Source organism: Anomaloglossus baeobatrachus, chromosome 10 (assembly GCF_048569485.1).
Source record: "Anomaloglossus baeobatrachus isolate aAnoBae1 chromosome 10, aAnoBae1.hap1, whole genome shotgun sequence".
In the NCBI taxonomy this organism is placed as follows: domain Eukaryota; kingdom Metazoa; phylum Chordata; class Amphibia; order Anura; family Aromobatidae; genus Anomaloglossus; species Anomaloglossus baeobatrachus.
Genome location: NC_134362.1, coordinates 208,841,378 through 208,856,454, shown reverse-complemented (window position 1 = coordinate 208,856,454; position 15,077 = coordinate 208,841,378). Strand labels below are relative to the sequence as shown.

General features: G+C 45.8%; 1 protein-coding gene across 1 annotated transcript in view; it reads left to right on the top strand.

The window, feature by feature from the left end:
* Positions 1–15,077, top strand: part of BANP (BTG3 associated nuclear protein) — a 469,223-nt gene that overhangs the window by 442,840 nt on the left and 11,306 nt on the right. The gene's annotated exons all lie outside the window — the stretch shown is intronic.

Here is a 15,077-nt window from a genome sequence, read left to right as displayed (position 1 = left end):
GGAGGGGCGGAGATGAGCGTCCCGCCCACCTCCTTCCTTCCGCATTGCGGGCGGGAGGCAGGTAAGGAGAAGATCCTCGTTCCTGTGGTGTCACACGGAGCGATGTGTGCTGCCGCAGGAACGAAGAACAACTTCGTTACTGCTGCAGTAACGATATTTGAGAATGGACCCCCATGTCACCGATGAGCGATTTTGCACGTTTTTGCAACGATGCAAAATCGCTCAAAGGTGTCACACGCAACGACATCGCTAAAGCGACCGGATGTGCGTACAAATTCCGTGACCCCCAACAAGATCGCTGTAGCGATGGTCGCAGCGTGTAAAGCGGCCTTTAGAGTAAGAACAATGTTAGGTCTATAAATCCCAACAATGGCCGGCGCAGCAGATGTGGAGGAGCTGGTATCGACAGTGGTTTACTGGTAACATCACAGGCTGTTCACTAAAAGAAATGCCTTGTATGAATCGCGCTGTGACACGGCTCGTTTCTTCCTGCCTGTAACGAGTCGGCCATGTGTCTTCATTTGGTTTTTGTGACCGTGCTCCTTACAACGGTTTACATTGAGGGGCAGGTGTTGCCAATATAAGTCCTGAAGCATGGACCCAGCATCCCTTTGTCTGGACACTTAGGGGTACTTTGCACGCTGCGACATCGCTAGCCGATGCTGCGATGCCGAGCGCGATAGTCCCCGCCCCCATCGCAGCTGTGATATCATTGTGATATCTGCCGTAGCGAACATTATCGCTACGGCAGCTTCACATGCACTCACCTGGCGTGCGACGTCGCTCTGGCCGGCGAACCGCCTCCTTGTTAAGGGGGCGGGTCGTGCGGCGTCACTGCGACGTCACGCGGCAGGCGGCCAATCTTAGCGGAGGGGCGGAGATGAGCGGGACGTAAACATCCCGCCCATCTCCTTCCTTCTGCGTATCCTATGGAAGCCGCAGTGACGCCGGTAGGAGATGTTCCTCGCTCCTGCGACTTCACACACAGCGATGTGTGCTGCCGCAGGAGCGAGAAACAACATCGGACCGTCGCGTCAGCGTAATTATGGATTACGCCGACGCTACACCGATGATACGATTACGACGCTTTTGCGCTCGTTAATCGTATCATCTAGGATTTACACACTACGATGTCGATAGCGAAGCCAGAAGTGCGTCACTTTCAATTTGACCTCACTGACATCGCACCTGCGATGTCGTAGTGTGCAAAGTGCCCCGTACTGTTCCTATGTTCTTGTGTGTACTGACTGCAGTATTCACTTTTCAGATCCTCCTCTCAGAAATCTGATCAATTATGCAAAAAAAAAACTCAGACAAAACTGTGAATAAAATATTGTAAATGTAAAAAACCCAGCAGCGTTCTGTAACGGTGCGCCAGTACAGCGGCAGAGAGCACATAGAGGAGGTGGGCAAGGACCCTCGTCCACACAGAGGAACTGCCAAGAAATGGCCATAGCCCCATCAATGAGTGTAGCCCTCTCATGTGGTCCGACATAGCCCCCATTACTGAGTGCAGCCCTCTCCTGTGGTCAGGCGTAGCCCCCATTCCCGAGTGCAGCCCTCTCCTGTGTTCAGGCGTAGCCCCCATTCCCGAGTGCAGCCCCCTCCTGTGGTCCGGCATAGCCCCCATTCCTGAGTGCAGCCCTCTCCTGTGGTCAGGCGTAGCCCCCATTCCCGAGTGCAGCCCTCTCCTGTGGTCAGGCGTAGCCCCCATTCCCGAGTGCAGCCCTCTCCTGTGGTCAGGCGTAGCCCCCATTCCCGAGTGCAGCCCTCTCCTGTGGTCAGGCGTAGCCCCCATTCCCGAGTGCAGTCCTCTCCTGTGGTCTCTCAGTATCTGCAGCGAGTTCTCATCTGCATGCATGAGAATGATGGAGCAATGCTCGCGTCTGGTTATGTGATAAGTCTGCACTTTATATCTTTACAGGATCTCCGTCACTTTTCCCAACTGGAAAGAATGTGTCACTGGATGTCATGGATGTAATTTATAGGACTAAGATTTAGGTCGAGAGCAATAGGGATTTTAGGATTGAGTTTGGGTTGTTATTGTTTTTATTTTGCTTTCCTAGCAAAAGATGGAGAGTGACAGATGTGCGCGGAGCATCTGCATTTCAATTAGAAGCAGCACTCAGTGACTCATCAAAGACGGCTTTAATTTTTGCCTGCAGGCCCAGTCCAGACTCCCCCAATTCTCTAATACTTAATTACAGTCTGACATTAAAATCCTTTCTTGGGCCAGTCACTATTGTTTTCATGGTCTGACTTCAATCAGTTTAAGGATGAACCTTCTGGAATTTCCCAGCCTCTCCTGGGCGGGATGTGGGATAAGTGGACGGTTACCACCTTGTGAGCAGGGATGCCAGGTCCAGGCTGCCGAGGGGAAAAGTTTGGTGTTAATAGAAGCCGGTGTTAAAGTGACGTCAAATGGACAGAACGGCAGCGGTCGGGTTATGAGTCTTGGCTTCAGGAATGCAGAGTCACATGTAACGCGGCGGCACATATGATTTGGTGACACATAAATTGTTGGCACAGGTGACTTGGCATATGTGACTTTTGCACAGTTGACTTGTTGACACGTGATTTGTTGGTCCAGATAACATGTTGGTACAGGTGACTTGTTGGCATATGTGACTTGTTGCCACAAGTGACTTTTGCACAGGTGACTTTTCACACAGATGTCTTGTTGGTACAGGTGACTTTTGGCACAGGACTTGTTGGCACAAGTGACTTGTCGGCACAGATGTCTTGTTGGCACAAGTGACTTGTTGGTACAGATGTCTTGTTGGTACAGATGTCTTGGCACAAGTGACTTGTTGGTGCAGATGTCTTGTTGGCACAGGTGACTTGTTGGTACAGATGTCTTGTTGGCACAGATGACTTGTTGGTGCAGATGACTTGTTGGCACAGGTGACTTGTTGGCACAGGTGACTTGTTGGTGCAGATGTCTTGTTGGCACAGGTGACTTGTAGGCACAGATGACTTGTAGGCACAGATGACTTGTTGGCACAGATGTCTTGTTGGCACAGATGTCTTGTTGGTACAGATGTCTTGTTGGTACAGATGGCTTGGCACAAGTGACTTGTTGGTACAGATGTCTTGTTGGCACAAGTGACTTGTTGGTACAGATGTCTTGTTGGCACAGATGACTTGTTGGTGCAGATGACTTGTTGGCACAGGTGACTTGTTGGCACAGGTGACTTGTTGGTGCAGATGTCTTGTCGGCACAGATGACTTGTAGGCACAGATGACTTGTTGGCACAGATGACTTGTTGGCACAGATGACTTGTTGGTGCAGATGACTTGTTGGCACAGGTGACTTGTAGGCACAGATGACTTGTTGGCACAGATGACTTGTTGGCACAGGTGACTTGTAGGCGCAGATGACTTGTTGGTGCAGATGTCTTGTTGGCACAGGTGACTTGTTGGTACAGATGTCTTGTTGGCACAGATGACTTGGTGCAGATGTCTTGTTGGCACAGGTGACTTGTTGGCACAGATGACTTGTTGGCACAGGTGACTTGTTGGCACAGGCGACTTGTTGGCACAGATGACTTGTTGGCACAGGTGACTTGTTGGTGCAGATGTCTTGTTGGTGCAGATGTCTTGTTGGCACAGATGACTTGTTGGCACAGGTGACTTGTTGGTGCAGATGTCTTGTTGGTGCAGATGACTTGTTGGCACAGGCGACTTGTTGGCGCAGATGACTTGTTGGCACAGGTGACTTGTTGGTGCAGATGTCTTGTTGGTGCAGATGTCTTGTTGGCACAGATGACTTGTTGGCACAGGTGACTTGTTGGTGCAGATGTCTTGTTGGTGCAGATGACTTGTTGGCACAGGTGACTTGTTGGCACAGGTGACTTGTTGGTGCAGATGTCTTGTTGGCACAGATGACTTGTTGGCGCAGATGACTTGTTGGCACAGGTGACTTGTTGGCGCAGGTGACTTGTTGGCACAGGTGACTTGTTGGCACAGGTGACTTGTTGGCACAGGTGACTTGTTGGCACAGGTGACTTGTTGGTGCAGATGTCTTGTTGGCACAGATGACTTGTTGGCACAGGTGACTTGTTGGTGCAGATGTCTTGTTGGTGCAGATGTCTTGTTGGCACAGGTGACTTGTTGGCACAGGTGACTTGTTGGCACAGGTGACTTGTTGGTGCAGATGTCTTGTTGGCACAGATGACTTGTTGGTGCAGATGACTTGTTGGCACAGGTGACTTGTTGGCACAGGTAACTTGTTGGCGCAGATGACTTGTTGGCACAGGTGACTTCTTGGCACAGATGTGCGCTGTGAAGAGCCGCAGCTGCTGTAAATGGCAGGATTGATTCTTCTTGTGTATGTCCGATGAGCATTTGCTGACATTGTGATTAATACCGTGTACATCGGTGACTGCTGCTATTCGGGTACCACTATCTCGCGACTTGTTGGTGACTGGTACACAGTGCAGCAACACATTCATTCAGTTATATTGCTCTGCCAAAACATGGCCTGCATATATACCGTCTAATGAAGTAGGAGTTGTCTAATAGAAAACACAGGCGGACACAACACTCTTAGAACATTCTGCACTCATACAACATGTGTCACTAATCAGCACAGACCATTGTATGTACAGAACATGTATAGTTCTCAGGGAAAACCTCCTACTGGCCCACCCAAAATTTTCCATTTCTCTGCCAAAGGCCACATAGTGTTATGTCAGAGTACACTGCTCATTACTGGGGCCGATCATCTCCGGTCTAATACATGGAGTCCTAGAGTCCCCGCGGCAGGTAGGGATCCAATAGTAACATTTGCTTCTCCAATCCTTTCACGCTAGTGCTCGATCAGACCCCGTCTTTTACTGTACGTTTCGTCACTGTTCAATGCAGATTTTGAGCTTGCGGATGGGGAGATTGAAGGATAAGCCTGCCCTGCCATATGACCGTACAGAAACACCTCGGTAATATACATCAGGTATCTGCACTGTAAAGGAGACGTATAGAAAAACATCTTTATACAGCTCCCCCCGCTGATTTATGTCAGCTCAGGGGGCACCAGGATGATAAATAGTTTACACAGACGGTCACCACCCACTTGATGTATGGATGTAACGGCGTGAACACATTTTGGGATCTGCTATAACGGAGTTAAATGTTATTAATGAGAGGTTTCCCAGACAGAGATGATGACGACTTCGAAGCCTCACTATAAGGCTCCCCTGTGGCTTACAAATCTCACTGTCTTACTAATCAGCTTCCTCTTCATTCCTTCCTCACAAGTCACCATGACCTTTATATGAAAACCGCTCTACTTGGATCGTTGTGTAAGAACAACCTGACATAAGTGACAGCCGAAAATATTCTATTTATTGATCCAGATCTGCCTTATTTCCTGATATGTTACATCACAAGAGGCATAAGGACAAATAACGTCTGGATGAGAGGGGCTGATCTCATGGTCCTGACTCCAGCGGTGGTCTGGGGCTTCCTATAACACTTGGCATCCAGCTGGAAAGGACATGTGAAAGGAAGGAGTATAGTCCAGGAGAGCGCGGGCAGCCAAACCCCTTCTTCCATAAGAGTAAAGCTCCATCCTTGTATACCACTCTACAGGCCTCACTTCATTCTGCTTTGTCTCTAATAATCCTTGAATGTATTTAGTTAGAGAACCCCTTTATCACCTATATTCTCTATATATTATATAGAGTGGTGGTTACACATACTCGCAACACCTTCATCCTGATTGTGGGACTTCTCAGGGTTGGTGGAGCACCCAGTGGGACCCCAGCGATCATACCCTTCTCATCCATCCTGTGGAGAGGTGATAAATGTACTTCGTGGGCAAACCTCACGGGATATGTTCCCTCAGAATCCTCCATGCTGCTTCATTATTCAGAAATATGGCTCAGGCTCAGTATGGGGGTGCAGTACATTGTCCCCTTACATTTTGGGCTGAAAGCTCTGTCAGCTCTGGTTCTTGTGCAAGTCATTCCCAGAACCTATACTGAACCTCCGGCTCTTCTACCTCACTCTTCATTCATCAACTCTTAACGGTTCCAAAGTTAACGCAATTTTATTTCCTCGCATATATAAAAAGCATCAGAAGACTCATGACATTGATAAGATACTAAAACAGGAATAACTAGCCAGGGGTTCTTAAAATGCAGAATATGGATAGACAAAAAGACCATTGCGGCCACCTTGTTAACGCCAAGTTCCCTGCACCTACAGTTGTGCTCAAAAATTTACACACCCCGGCAGATTTTTTGCTTTCTTGGCCTTTTTTTTTTCAGAGAATGAGTGATAACACACAATCTTTTTTTCCATTCATGGTTAGTGGTCGGGTGAAGTCATTTATTGTCACTACTGTGTTTTCTCTTTTTAAATAATAATGACAACCAAAAACATCCAAATGACCCTGATCAAATGTTCACACACCCTGGTGATTTTGGCTGATAACATGCACAGATGGTGACACAAATGGGTGTGAATGGCTAATTAAGGTGACATCCTCACCTGTGACCTGTCTGCCTGTAATGTGTGTGTGTGTGTGTGTGTGTGCGTGTGTGTGTGTGTGTATAAAAGCTGAGTGAGTTTCTGGGATCCAGACAGACTGTTGCATCTTTCATCCAGCCACTGACGTTTCTGGATTGTGAGTCATGAGGAAAGCAAAAGAATTGTCAACAGATCTACGGGAAAAGATAGTTGAACTGTACAAAACAGGCAAGGGATACAAAAAGATATCCAAGGAATTGATAATGCCAGTCAGCAGTGTTCAAACTGTAACTAACAAATGGAAAATCAGGGGCTCTGTAAAAACCAAACCACGATCAGGTAGACCAACAAACATTTTGGCCAAAATTGCCAGGAAAAGTGTTCAGGATGCAAAGAAAAATCCACAAATAACATCAGCTGAAATCCAGGACTCACTGAAAACTAGCGGTGCTGCTGCTTCAATATGCACAATAAGGAGGCACTTGAAGAAAAATTGACTGCATGGTGGAGAAGACAGAAGAAAGCCATTACTGCGCAAATGCCACAAACTATCTCACCTACAAGATGCCAAACAGCACAGAGACAAGCCTCCAAATTTCTGGAACAAGGGAATTTGGATTGATGAGACCAAAATCGAACTTTTGAGCCACAACCATAAAAGTTACATTTGGAAAGGTGTCAATAAAGCCTATGATGAAAGGAACACCATTCCTACAGTAAAGCACGGAGGTGGATCGCTGATGATGTGTGAGCTACAAAGGCACAGGAATCTTTTTCAAAGTTGAAGGAAAGATTAATGCAGCACGTTATCAGAAAATACTGGAGGCAAACTTGCACTCATCAGCCCGGAAGCTGCGCATGGCACGTACTTGGATGTTCCAACATGACAACAATCCAAAACACAAGGCCAAGTTGACCTGTCATTGGCTACAGCAGAACAAAATGAAGGTTCTGGATTGGCATCTCAGTCTCCTAACCTCAATATCATTGAACCGCTCTGGGTAGAACTCGAGCAAAGTACAGTTCATGCAAGAAAACCCAGGAATTTACAGGAACTGGAGGGACCAAGAAGAATGGGCAGCTTTACCATGTGACCAAGAAGAATGGGCAGCTTTATCATCTGACCAAGAAGAATGGGCAGCTTTACCATCTGATAAAATAAAGAGCCTCATCTACAACTACCACAAAAGACTTCAAGCTGTCATTGATGTTATAGGGGGCAATACACGGGATTAAGAACTGGTGTGTCAACTTTTCATCTAAGGTATTTGGATGGTTTTGGCTGTCTTTATGATTTAAAAAAAGAAAACACAGTAGTTTGATAATAAATGGCTTCACTCAACCAGTACCAATGAGTGGTAAAAAATATTGTATGTTATCATTCATATTCTCTGAAAAAAAAAAAGGCCAAGAAAGCAAAAAATCTGCTGGGGTATGTAAACTTTTGAGCACAACTGTAAATGCCTCATGTTTTTCCGTTAAACAACACGCTGCCACACGAGCTAGCTGAAACTTCTCCACACTTTCCTAAAGTCAAACATTTGTCTGATAATCTCCACAAATTTGATTAGCGAACATTGTATCCAACCGAGAGGACCAGCCACCAGAAGGACGATCTGCCTTGATGTGAAGCCCAGCCGGTTAATTGTAAGAAGATGCTGCCGTTAATCCCAGCCAGCTTCCCTTCTCACACATTTGGTAACCTGGCAAAAAACTCACTAAATACTTCCACATCATTCTGGAGATGATATTTTATGGCCTCCGATTGACCTATAAATAAGCCGCTTTCCATTAAAGAGCTGGATGGAGTGGCAGCACATTGCTGATGTGGGGTCACAATCCTTAGACCAAGTGAGGATCTTTCCCAAATAAGCCATTGAGGAGTGGGCATGATGGTGACATATTGTGGAGAAGATCCTGTGGATCAGCCGAGAGAGCCTGATGTAAATGGATCTGGCCGCAGTGACTCAGGATCTGCAGACAGTGTGTGACTCAGAGCGGCTCAAAACATGGTGTGGTTTCTCCTGCACACCAGTCTGCGATGTGTCACATTCTGCCTCACAAAGAATGCTATTCTGGCCTCGACCGGCGGATAATTCACCTCATAAATGGACCTAACTTATATTGGACTCTGGCACAGATTTCTCACAAATCCCTTTTCCAGATATCCGTAATGACCTTGGGTTACAGGCGCTGGCACTGGATCCAGGGGTTATTTATTCAATGAAAGGCTTATCTGTGCGGGAACAGTTAAGAATTTCTGTAATCATTTAACTAGTTAAAAATATGTGCGTCTTGACTAATTTCTCCTAAATGTGACCATATGCCGGCACATTGAGCATTTCCAGATCATCTATATGTGTCATTATTAGCAAATATTAGTGAGTCACTAAACATTGTGATTACAGCCATAACCCCATATAAACCAAAGCTTGTACCAGGCACCATGTGTCGGCTCCTTTCTGATGTATCTGCACCTTCCCTTCCTTCCCAATGAAGATAATCCCAATTCTGTGCAGCTCCAAGACTAGCGGAGAAATGCAGGGTGAAGGGCTGTAAGTGCCGGTGGCACGTGTGACGTACTTTACCATCACAGTGGCTTGTACAAGCCAGATTCAAAAAAAAAAAAATGGAACGCTGTATAAAATGTAAAGTAGATTCCAGGACTGTGGAGCAGGGAGACTCCACATCAGACAAGAACAGGGCGAAGGTCTTCTCTAAAACGCCAGCAATTGTCTTCTCACTTCCCCAACGTTTATAGCCTGTTGTAAAGTGAAGAGAGGCAGTGGGACGCTGCACAATGCGGGACACGACCCGGGCACAATGTGGGACACGGCTCGGGCACAATGCGGGACACGGCCCGGGCACAATGCGGGACACGGCCCGGGCACAATGCGGGACACGGCCCGGGCACAATGCGGGACACGGACTGGGCAGAATGCATGGGCAAGGCCCAGGCACAGTGCGGGACACGGCCCGGGCACAATGCGGGACACGGCCCGGGCACAATGCGGGACACGGACTGGGCAGAATGCATGGGCAAGGCCCAGGCACAGTGCAGGACATGGTCCAGACACAATGGTGGACACAGCTCAGGTGCAATGGTGGATACCACCCAAACATAATGGTGGACACAGCCTGGGCACAATTTTGCCATCAATTTCTAAATTAGTTAATTAATTTCAAGTTAAACGGAAAAATGTCCAGTGATGAGCTTCTGATATGTCCTGTTGGTTCTGTGTGATAAAATCTGGCAATAAGAGATTTCCCAATCATTGCTACCAGGACACAGCAGCCCAATTACTTGCCTACTACAACTTGCCAACTACAGGCCCCTAAACTCTTTTTGGTGTTTTTTTCTCCACTAAGGCACTTGCAAATAATAACATTTTGGCCTTCCTAATTCCATTTGAGGCCCTTCATTTTCTAGACGGCATCCTTGTTTGTGTCTGGAAGAAAAAAAAAGATTATATTAAACACATATACATAGCGTATATATTTCCTCCCCCCTCACTGTATCATAAATATACAGTATATTGATTTGCTGATCTGACACGACTCTGATCCCATCTAACCGGGAAATATTTACTGTAAAAAATGTTGGTTACTAAGAAAAAAAAAAAGTAAAATGATTGTTTTAGCGAAAAATGACTTTGGCCTGAACTATAAGACGAAGGATTGACCTTGGGGTGGGAATGCTGACATGATTCCGGGTCACACATTTGCTGAGATTGATGGAAATCAAATACTGAACAGATTCTAAAATAGATGATTTACTCTCTTGCTATTTTTTCATGTTTTCTTTCTTTGTAATTCTGCCGGAGGATTTCCCCCTCTCCCACCGCAGTCCATGGACGGAGGATCTTACTTTTGTCACTGGTTGAGAACTGGTATCCTAGTAAGATTAGTGATTTTATAGACTACAGATCATCCGGGACGTCCTGTTGGGGTTATTGATAGATTTACATTAGGTGCTGAAATATGAATATCACTATCACATGTGTAATATTGAGGTGGGAGACACAGATGATCTGAATGATATCCAACAAGTCAGAAAAAAAAAGAAGTTAACAGAGTTTCCAACTATGTCCAGTAAAACAGCTAAGTACAGATTCTTAGAGAAAAGGGGCCTTCTCAGTTTTGGAAGGATTTTCTTTCACATCCTTTGTAGGACAATGATAGGTGCAGATCAAGGAAAGTGTTAACAATCGAGCTGCCGTTGAAGAGAATCCAAGACCAAATAGATAGGAGTCGTGATCTTGATTTGTCCACGCGTTTCAGAGATTAATCACTTTTTTTTTTTTGATCCTGAAGGAGGAGACTAATGTCTGAAACTCGTAGACGAACCAAGATCATGATTCCTATCTATTTGGTCTTGTATTTTCTTAAACGGCAGCTCAACGTGTAACCCTTTCCTTGATCTGCACCTATCATCTTCCGCGGGTAGCTGCAGCAGCCGTTGGTACACAGTTATACAGTGGTTGTGACTTTCACATCTACTACAGCTGAGCCTTCCTGATCTCTTCATATCCGCTACTCTGCTCGGGTAACACCTTATCTGCAGTTTGTCTTCCTTTAATTTGTACTTATCCCTTGTATCATAGAAGGCTGGTGTAATCACTAGGACCTGTATTTCTCTTTCCATATTGGCTCAAGTTGAAGACTGTTTCTTGGCACCGTCTCTTCACTGATGATGGATGATTGCGTTCAGTCATTTAGGCCCAATCTTCCTAATCATGGGCCTTATAGCAGCCAAAAAAACTTACCTTTTAACAGAAAATTACTTTTTGCCCCTGCGTATGGTTATCTCCAGTCAGTACCTATTTTCCAGGGTTGGTACTCCCAGTTGGTGGGTACTTTGAGGTCATGTCCCATACGTTTCCTTATTCATTGTGTAATCTGAACTCTCGTTGTTTCGGCCAGAAGAGACAGCTCACCTACGATTCCTCATCACCTACTCCAGCAGTTAATCAGTTTCAGATGCTTCTGGTGAAAAACCAAGAGGAAACATTTCACACAGTTCTGTGATTCGTTTCCTAAATCAGTCTTCCTCGGGCGTAAGGGGTTCACTTGTTATTGTGCCTTAGCAGCCAGAAGCCCGTCCGAAATTAGAAAATAGGAATTATACTCTGGAAGGAGAATTAGCCTTTTTCAATATTTTGGTTGAGAAAAGGGCTGTGGTTCTATATTATTGGATTAAGCATGAAAGTCTTTGCTGGAGTTTCTCCAACTTCCAGAGTAAATATCCTATGAGATAAATCTCTGGATTAAGCTTAAATTAATATTAGATTTTTATTTTTTTTTAAGCCAGGTATTGCTTTTATGAGCCAGGTTGTGTGTGCCGGCAGTGGTAAAATCAGATCATTTGCACGGAAGCTTCAGTTTTGCGATTTCTGAAGTACCATATTTTTTGGATTATAAAACTCACTTTTTCTCCCAAAAATTTGGGAGGAAAATGAGGGGTGTGTTTTAAAATCCGAATATAGTTTACCGGAAGGTGGAGAATTGGCATGGGGTCTGTGTGGGCGGCCGGCTGCCGCTGTGGTGGCTGTCTGGCTGTGGTGGCTATCTGGAGCAGGGCGTTGCAGCCAGGTTTCTGTGTGGCCGGCTGCCTCTCTGTGTGGGCGGCCGACTGTGGTGGCTATCTGGAGCAGGGCGTTGCAGCCAGGTTTCTGTGTGGCCGGCCGCCTCTCTGTGTGGGCGGCCGGCTGGCTGTGGTGGCTATCTGGAGCAGGGCGTTGCAGCCAGGTTTCTGTGTGGGCGGCCGGCTGTGGTGGCTATCTGGAGCAGGGCGTTGCAGCCAGGTTTCTGTGTGGCCGGCCGCCTCTCTGTGTGGGCGGCCGGCTGTGGTGGCTATCTGGAGCAGGGCGTTGCAGCCAGGTTTCTGTGTGGCCGGCCGCCTCTCTGTGTGGGCGGCTGGCTGGCTGTGGTGGCTATCTGGAGCAGGGCGTTGCAGCCAGGTTTCTGTGTGGCCGGCCGCCTCTCTGTGTGGGCAGCCGGCTGGCTGTGGTGGCTATCTGGAGCAGGGCGTTGCAGTGGATGTCCCTGATGCTCTGGCTTCTAATGATGGCGCCCATAGTTGACGCGTGCACTGATGGAGCTCTCGGCTCAAGATCTTGTCATTGAGCTGATAGCTCAATCTGCGTAAGAGCTGCTCCGGGCGCCATTTCTTTGAAGCCCACTCCGCCAACAGAGCATCTGGGCCACCCGCCGCGCCAGCCTGCTCCACACAGCCAGCACGGTCCGAATGCTGCCAGCACAGCCCCCACAAGCACCGCCTCTGCCTCCTGTGACTCCGCTCCACCACCACTGCCGCACCCCTCCGGTGAGACAACACCGGACTATAAGGCGGACAGTATTTTTTTTTACCTTTTTTATCTCTAAATTTGTGGTGCGTCTTATAATCCAGTGTGTCTTATAAAATGAAAAATACGGTATACTGGAATAATCGTATTTATGAACTTGCTTTTTTATTAACGCTATTATTAAAAAGTGTAGATATCCAACGTGGAGGACCCAACGTCGGCCATCAGAGCTCCGATTAGTGTTCTACCTGCTGTGGGGTCATGACAGCGACTGTGGACCAAAAGAACTGGTCACCAATGTATTATCCCATTAGATGCCAACACTAATGCTGTACATATTAACAGTGATCAACACCGCATGGTGTCGCGCTTCCACTGTAAATGAATCTACTGTACTGCATGTGTGCTGGATCCGGCAAAATGCCGGATGTGTGAAACGGGCCTTAATCAGACATTTCCAGCTGATGGCAGAATGGAGAGATTATGTGGGAGATGGTGACTTTCCTATTGCTGTTGTGATGAGAATATAAAGCATCCAACACTGGTCCAACAGGACGCAAATCTTATCCAGTCAATGGCAAATATGATATTAAACGTAAATTAAGCCTATTTCTCCTATTAATAAGTACGGCACATACCTCACAACTTATCCCCTAATACCACCTCTGCTTTGGACACAATCACAAAGTTTTGTTTTTGTTTTTTTTTTATTGTATTTTTATTTTTCTGTTGATATACTAAAGACTTGGTGGATTGCGTGAAGAATCATATTTGTCATTTGCATTATTTTGGTATATGTAAAATGTATTGATTAACTCTTTCTGGAATTAAATAGCAATTTCACCATTGTTTTCTTGCTAAAATAAGGTTGGGTTTTTTTGTTTTGTTTTTTCTTTTCCAGTTGGGGTGATTGTGTGCTTCATGCACAACCGCATTTGTCCGCATGGTGTCGCGCTTCCACTGTAAATGAATGTACTGTACTGTATGCGTGCCGGATCCGGCAAAATGCTGGGTGTGTGAAACGGGCCTCTCTCTTTCCTGAAACCCTTGACCAAGATGTAAAAAAACTCAAAAAGCCAAATTTTGGATGTGGTTCTGCATTCAGACTGAGAGTAGATTCCCATTCTTCCCTCCTGCTGTTGAGTGTTCCCCTTCCCATCTGCCATGTTAGGGTTTTTATTTCCTATTGGAACTATTAGATGCATGAAGCCTTTTACCTCCCCGAAATTTGGGATTTTTCTGTTACTGTCAGGTTTATCAAGGGGATAGAATATAGGATTTGATTTTAACCCCTTGGCGACTAGTCAGTGATAGTGTGGGTAAGATATCACCAAAATGGTGTCAATAAAATTATCTTGTCACGCAAAAACCAAGCTCCGACAAAAAAAAAAAAGTTACCAGTCTCAGAAAACGGTGGCACAAAAGTAAAGAATATTTTTCACAAGTTTTGAAAAATGTTGTCATCACTAAAATAATTAAAAATCCGGACACATTTGGTATTGCTGTAAATTTAGAGCAGTGGCGAATTACACAGGTTCATTATCTCCACACAATGAATGATGTACAAACAAAACAAACAGTCGGAATGGCTTTTTTTTTTTTGGAGCAATTTCATCTATTTTCGTTTCCATTTTTCAGGTACACAGTGTAGTAAAATTAATTAAATCATTTAAAACTACATTTTGTCCTGAAAACAAGGACTCATAATGGCTACGTTGGTAGAAAGATATTGGGATAGGAGGAAAAAATGAAAAATCACCCAGTACTTAAGAGGTTAAACATAAAGGAAACTGTGAGATTGTCTGTAGCTCTGAAAGTGGAAGCGTTTCAGCCCACAGTGTTGCTTTTAGTGGGGTCACATCGGTGCAGTGTGCCGCACATGGCGGCTTTATTCACGTGCACATATACTTTACATTTAAATATTAATTACGGCTGAATGTTTGCTCTATGACATCAGTGCGGTCTGTGCGCTCCCGCTGACCTACACACATCAATCAAGCAACAATTTGGTGCAGTTGTAGCAATATGGGCCTGAAGAGAAGACACGGGGGGCCGGTGTTTGTCTTATATTAAATACTTGGGCTAGGAATGTTCAGTAGCGAGTCAGGACAGCGCGGCGATCCAAGCCAAACACATATGGAGCTGGCAGAGACTTTTGATAGTGAGTCAATACAAATGTTTGAACTTTTCATTCCCTGCAAAATATATTTTTGTCCAAGATATTTTTTTTTTAATTCTTTCCACCATTACTTTTCTCCATACCAGCGATAATGTCATTTTTTCTTCATAAAATGTTGTTGT